This window comes from Microchirus variegatus (genome assembly GCF_963457635.1).
Source record: "Microchirus variegatus genome assembly, chromosome: 1".
NCBI classification, from domain to species: Eukaryota; Metazoa; Chordata; class Actinopteri; order Pleuronectiformes; family Soleidae; genus Microchirus; species Microchirus variegatus.
The window spans coordinates 4438863-4446111 of NC_139802.1; positions in this window are offsets into that span (position 1 = coordinate 4438863).

Here is a 7249-nt window from a genome sequence, read left to right on the forward strand (position 1 = left end):
CTAACGTTAGTTTCGTGGGGGACGAGAGAGAGAGAGAGAGGGAGAGAGAGAGAGAGAGAGAGAAGAGAGCGACAGTGTATGTGTGTGTGTGTGTCCTTGCTAATGCTAATGCAGGACACTTGCTTTGCCCGTTATGTGATATATGAGCTATCAACATGTCTCTGCACTAGCGAAACACATACAAACATGCTGAACAAATTCATATTATTACAGTATTTTAAAAAATATATATATTTTTTCATTAGCAGTGGCAATGCTGTGTGCTATCAGGGGAATATGTCAGTGGAAAACCTGTGCACTGAAATAAATAATAACCACAGTGTTAGCTTAGGAAATAATAACAACGATATTAGCTTGCATATCATATAGTGCATTTTTAAATGTTTTCCCGGAAGTAGATGGTTGTTTAATCCTAGAACACCATTGCCGGGAGCAAATACATTTATGTGATTTTCATGAAAAACAAGTTTTCTTCATTATTTTTTATTTTTTTTAGAATTTTTTTGTTCCCAAATTCCTAATTTTCCAGTAATTTTGAAGCATTTTTATATGCTCCCCTCATGATGCTTTTCTTTCATTTTGTTAGACGCAGTTTAAAATAAAAGAACACTACTCAAATTTGTCATGTATTGTCATGTTTTGATATATTTTGATGACAAGTACTTTTTATTGGGTGTATTTATTATCTCGGGCAAAAATCACCCGGTGTTAGTGATGGTGTTATGAATTTGAGTGATAGTGTTCTCTCAGGTGGGAGGTGAGAAAAGTGGTTTATGAAGTGGGTTATAATTAAGAGTTCATGGATTGAGTCAGAAACTTAAATAACAATAGCAGCGAACCTGCAAAACCACCAACATGGTTTCATGTTTCAAGAAGGATATATAGCAGCTATGCATAGTGATTAGGGATAGCCCATATACACATACTCTGTCATGACTGATATCAGTACGGATATAACAGGTGCAAGTTTTGACCCATACAGATATGAGTCCTTTTTACTTTATTACACTTTATTGCTTTTTTCTTCCTTTATATTAAAATAGGTCACAATAGCTTACAGAGTTGCTGCATCCCCCATTCATATTAACACAAACACATCATACACACTCTTTACACTCTATGCTTAATAAACAGTTTATGTGATATTTAGGGTTTTTGTATCCACTCCATTGATTTTGATGAGAATCAGACTGATACATATACTGACTATTGAAATAGAATGAATTATTTTTTGCACACAGTGATAGTGAATTTGACCTCTGCATGTAACCCATCCTTCTTACACACCAGTAGTGAACACACACACACAAGCCGGGATTAATTAAGGCACCCCTGGCTTTGAAAAATTCTGGGATTTGAACCAGTTCCTCTCCTCTTGTCTATGAGCTGCCCATAATTGTATCCAATCACCCCTCATTACGTATATAATTATTAAAAGTCTGATGAAAAACATTTAACTGTGCAGGCGTAATACTAGAATGTAATATCTCTCTCTCTTGATGGGACACATACACACACACACGGAGGTTTGTGCACCTACTCTTGTCAGGACAATGCAACGACGTCCTGTCATCTGAACGACTTTTACGAAAGCCTCATTCATAACCTCAGCTATAAACGGTTAATGCCTAACCCTGACATTAATCTAACCATACGTCACATTACTTTTAAACTGGGCCAGAGCACTGAGAAATGAGGTTCTGCCTCATTAGGACCAGGCTTTTGGCTTCATGAGGACTACTGGTCCTGACAAGGTCGCTGTTAATACAAGGAAAGGTCATTAAGTGGTAACAAAAACACACACACACACACACACACACACACACACACACACACACACACACACACACACACACAGAGAGAGAGACGGCCTGTGTACGTGAGCAGGACTGAGGGAGACAAGTGTGTGGAATGTGAGCAAAGGTAGTGAAGTGTTTATGTGCTAATACGATGTCATTTGTGTACTATTTGGTATCGCTGGAGTCTCACTCATTTACTGTGGTGCCAGTGAACTTGTTTGGATATGAATAGAGGAATACATGGATGTTTGTTTGAGTGTGAAAGGAGAGCAGTGGCAAGTGAGATTGACTGCTGCAGACAGAGAGGATGAGGGCCTGGTTTAAAGGCAAGAATGTAATGGAGAGGGAGAATACCCTCAGGACTGAGTGGCTGCTTTATAAAACAGAGAGGCAGCCAGCTACTGTTCCTGTTACTGTTCTTACACTGTGACTTATATACTCGGCTCCCAGCTCAAACCTGTAAAACTTTAAAGTGGGTGAAAAAATAGTCAGAATAGTTATGGTGGTCTTTTATTGGAACATGTAAACTAGAAATAAAACAGAAAGTTGATTGATTTTTATTCATTAGTCAACTATGTTTACAAATATAATTACTTGCATGATCTACTAATCTATTATCCCCCAGTAATCTTTTTATCTCTTTCTCAGTCAACTGAAAATAAACAATGTACCGCGGTGTTTATGAAGATCACCAAATCTTCAAGAATCTTTGCTCAGAAACTACTGCCATGGACTAAAGTCGGTTGACAATGTTAGTGTTTTGGTCTGTAAATTGAACATGAATATGTTTACACGCGTTAGCTCCTCATTGTTTATAGGAAATAAAAAAGTATTTATGAAACATAGTCCTAGCATGCACAATTCAGCATGGAGGACAGATCAATTAGCATGTCATGGAGTCCCGAAATTAAAAATATGCAGTTGTACTTTTGTTCTATTTCACTCGTAAGTCATGACACATAAGTCTTTGCTCCTATCTGTATCTGTATCTATATCAGTTTCGGTCCAGGCCAGAGGAGGTGGGCTAACATTAACCCTGCTGACTGCCTGAGTCAACACAGGCGCACACACACACACACACACACACACACACACACACACACACACACACACACACACACACACACACACACATTGCTGTTGTTGTGTCATTTCTCTCCACACCTGCTAATCTCCTGATTATTTTTTTTCCATTCCATTGTGGATATTAGCAGGGTATAACTCCAATTTAATTTAATGTGGGAGAATTCGATTTGATGCGGGAGGCCAGACCGATCATCTGTAGACCCCTCAGTGGAAGAGCTAGACCAGCTCTAAGAAAATAATAAAAAAGTAATTATTAGCTTTAGCCCACACATCTGCGACCAGACATGCTTCTTTTTTTTTACTGATTCAAATGTTTGCCCAAAAAGGAAAGCAGCAAATATTCCTGCACAAGGTGCTTGGACTAAAGAACATTTCATGTAGTAGTTGCTGATTACTTTTGATAAATTAATTATTTAATAATATTCTGAATTAGTCATACAGTTTTTCTTTTGAATAAAAGAACTAGGGATTGCTCAATATCACTTTTTTGTATCTAATACCAATACTGATATCACAACCTTGAGTATCTACTGATGCATTCATGAGTCAAGTACGCTATTTTTTTTTACACCTGTTAAACTACAGAGCTGTTTACATTTGAGCTGATGCATTTGTCTCCTAGCCATTTAAGGCAAGAAATAAACACAGAGCCCACAGTATGACTCAGCTACAATGCTGTTGTTGATTTATATTTGCATTTTTACTGTCTGTGCATAGTGAATCATGGGGTATATACTGTAGATATTTTTTTCCGAAATGTATGGTAAGGTATTAGGTTGAGGGAAAGCAGGAGAGCGATGAGACGAGAGGGTCTGTGTCGAAGCAAACTTGTTGTAATCAAAGACAGCCTAAGTATTGTGAACAAAAGAGGGCAGGGTTAGTTTTGGCATTCTCAGAATTGCTGCCCTCATTTTCCGCCCCACATCAGCTGGACAATGGGATGGGTTCCCCCTTTGCTTCTTTCCCTGAGCTGGAAATGTGTTCTTCCTCTGGGACGTACAAATATTAAACTGATGAAGAATAAATAAATAGATTTGTATAGAGGATGTTATTCTCCTTTCTGCTCCATCCTATAACTCATCTGATCAACATGGATCAGATGAGCATTTTACATTTAATCAATGGACATTTTTTTTCTCATGTGGTTTCAGTCCCACAGTCGTTAGTGCAAAACATGTTTGCTCTGCCTTGGTGTGAAGGCAGAGCGCTACAGACTCCATGCTTGACTGCACAAATGTGTTGTGACATGGCGCTTCCTCTCTGGTTCCCAAAGGGTGGGGAGAAATGGACTAACTGTGCACTTGTGATGAGCAGATTCTATCTGCGCACAGTGCTTAGGCACCACAAGGTCACATAAACCTTCAAAGGTGAATGTGATGTGAATGCATCCGCTGCCAGCCCAGAAGTTCACCTTCACCTTCACCTTTTCTTGTTTGTAATTGATATTTATCCTGAATGGAAGTTGGAAAAATCAGTTAAAGGTGGTTTTAAACTTCTTTTGGGGCAGAAAACAAGATTCATAGAAGTTGTGTTGTGTCCCAAAGTGTGTGTTGCACAGTGCATACACATTATATCGCTCTATATGGAACCTTTGTTATGCTGATATTTAATAAATGATATTGCCCAGCCCTAATGTATTTAAGTAAGTACTCACTTGTATACTAAATCTTATTCTTATTTAGCCCATTTTCAGAATGGCTTCTCTGTGTTACTGTGTTCTGTATAGAAATATATGAATGTTTTTGTAGGTGTTCTTTAATAATATGGTTGCTATTTGATGGTTAATTCAGCCCCGAGTGTGAGGCTTGTTCACAGGAACAGCTTGACTTTGTATTTATCACACAGATAAGAGAAGAAAAGCTGGCTGAGTTTTTTTTTTTTTTCTCCCTTCCTCTCTCTTTTCACCCTCCCTTTCTGTCTCCCTACCCACTTTCTGTCTCTCACCTTGGAAAGCTATTGAGAGGAAGTGAAAGGTGCAGAGCTTATAGGTCAGGAGGGAGTGTTGTAATAGTTTTTTAAATGGGCTTAATGTACCATACTGCTGTAGTGTCATGGGGGATGGGATTGAAGCACAACGCCTGATAAATTAGTCTGTGTAATATCAGGAATGTTCGTTACTTTAAACATTGGTGCAGTGGAAGACTTTTATTCATCATCAAGTGTTATCAAAAAGGGAGTCAAGAAAAACAAAGCAGGAAATTCTGGCCTTGTTGCTGTGGTATTTATGTATTATGTATTCCAGCTGTCAACGTTTTGTCGGGAGGATTTAGGCACGGTATCTGCTGGGACGTTTTCCAAAAGTTGTGAAAGGGCTTTAGTCGGTCTTTACAAGGGGAGAGTGATACAAGTAAGTATGTGGGTGTGTGTGCTCACAGGTTAATGACTAATGGAGTGCATCGAGGACAAAGTTCACACAAACTACAACCAGAAACTAAAGTGTCACTGCTTGTAAATCCGAGTTGCTGTATTTGTTCAAAACAAAGCTGTGTTTTTGTTAAACAAGGTTCAGACATTTGTATTCCCGAGGATGTTTTTGCTTGCTTGACTTTCTAATTGGAAATATCCATTGTTCTTATACCTTTGTATTGTAGCAGTGTCTCTGTGTGTAGCCTGGATTTTTAAGGCCAATATTGAAATGAATGTTGATTTGGCAATTTAAAAAATCTACAACAATCCATGGGCCAATATATCCCACAGCTTTGGATGAAATAACTGTGAAATTTTCAGTGGAAAAAATGTGCAGTTCTGTTTTCTTGATAAACACTGGACTCTCTCCACTCTGATTTATGACTGCTGATATTTACAGAATACATCACTGCACTCTTTACAGTAATGATGAATGGACACCTCTTGAAGAGAGACATTGGTATTTGTTCAGCGATAAAGGCTCTAAACTACCAGATAACCTATCAATATTGCTATGCCAGTCAGATGGACCTAATCAGACCTGCTCCTAAAATTGTCTTGTTTTAAAAACTGTTCCATGAGTAAATTCTAAAATCTCTTTTCTCTTGGTTTGCATTGAGCGTCGTGCGTGTCTGTGCACACCACTAAGTGCAGCTGACTCATGGAACAATATACAACACACTCTTACATTTCTTTCAATGTCACATTTATATTCTGTCCGTTAAGGGCTGCCAAATTGACATAATTCAAATGTTTTTTATCAATGAATTTCTCTTGACACCTTGCTTTTACTTTTTACTTACCTTTGTCGCTCTTATACGCGATTGAAGGTCACCCCTCTATGATTTAAAGTTTAATTAATAGATGTATTATGTATTAAACTGCTCTAGAGAGACCTATGTAGCAATATCTTGCACTTCACTCTTATGTTAAAGGCGTGGGAACACCTACATACTTGTATGTACGTCCTCAGCCAAACCATTAATAATCCTTTTGTATTTAGGGTTTGTTTTCTGGTATAGTGGGCCAGGTATGTACTGTATGTGGGGAGAACATGCAAGCTGCTGTGAATTGAACAAGATGACGCTAATAAGTAGAGCTGAAACAATGAATCGATTATTAATCAATTACTAAATTAATCGTCAACTATTTTGATAATGGCTTAATTGTTTTGAAGCTTTTTTCATTATTAAAGCAAGATTTCTGATTGTTTTAGCTTCTTAAATGTGAATATTTTCTCTGATTCTATGCTCCACATAACAAAGAAATCATTTTGGTTTGTGGACAAAACAAGACATTCGAGAACATCATCATTTCTCGGTTTAACAAACACTGATCAATGTTTTTTTTACATTTTCTGACATTTTATGGACCAAATGCTTACTCGATGATTTGAGAAAATAATCGACAGATGAATAGATTTTGAAAGTAATCGTTAGTTGCAGCTCTACTAATAAGTAATGCGAAATTTTCACATCCTTAATAGAGCTGCAACTAACGATTATTTTCGTAATCGATTAATCTGTTGATTATTTTCTCGATTAATCGATGAATCGGTTGGTCCGTAAAATGTCATAAAATGTTTAAAAAAACGTTGATCAGTGTTCGTCAAACCTGGAAATGATGATGTTCTTGAATGTCTTGTTTTGTCCACAAACCAAAATGATTCCGTTTTAATGATTTCTTTGTTATGTGAAGCAAAGAAACTAAGAAGATATTCACATTTAAGAAGCTAACAGTCAGAAATCTTGTTTTAATCATGAAAAAAGCTTCAAACCGATTATCTAAATAGTTGCCAATTAATTTAGTAATCGATTAATAATCGAATCATTGATTAATCGTTTCAGCTCTTATCCTTAATATCATATAATGCTCGATTAAAACTTAACATGTTGTCAGACTTCCCCTGATCTTCCCCTGTCGTCCTGTCTGACTGTAATCTTCTCTTTGTTAACAGC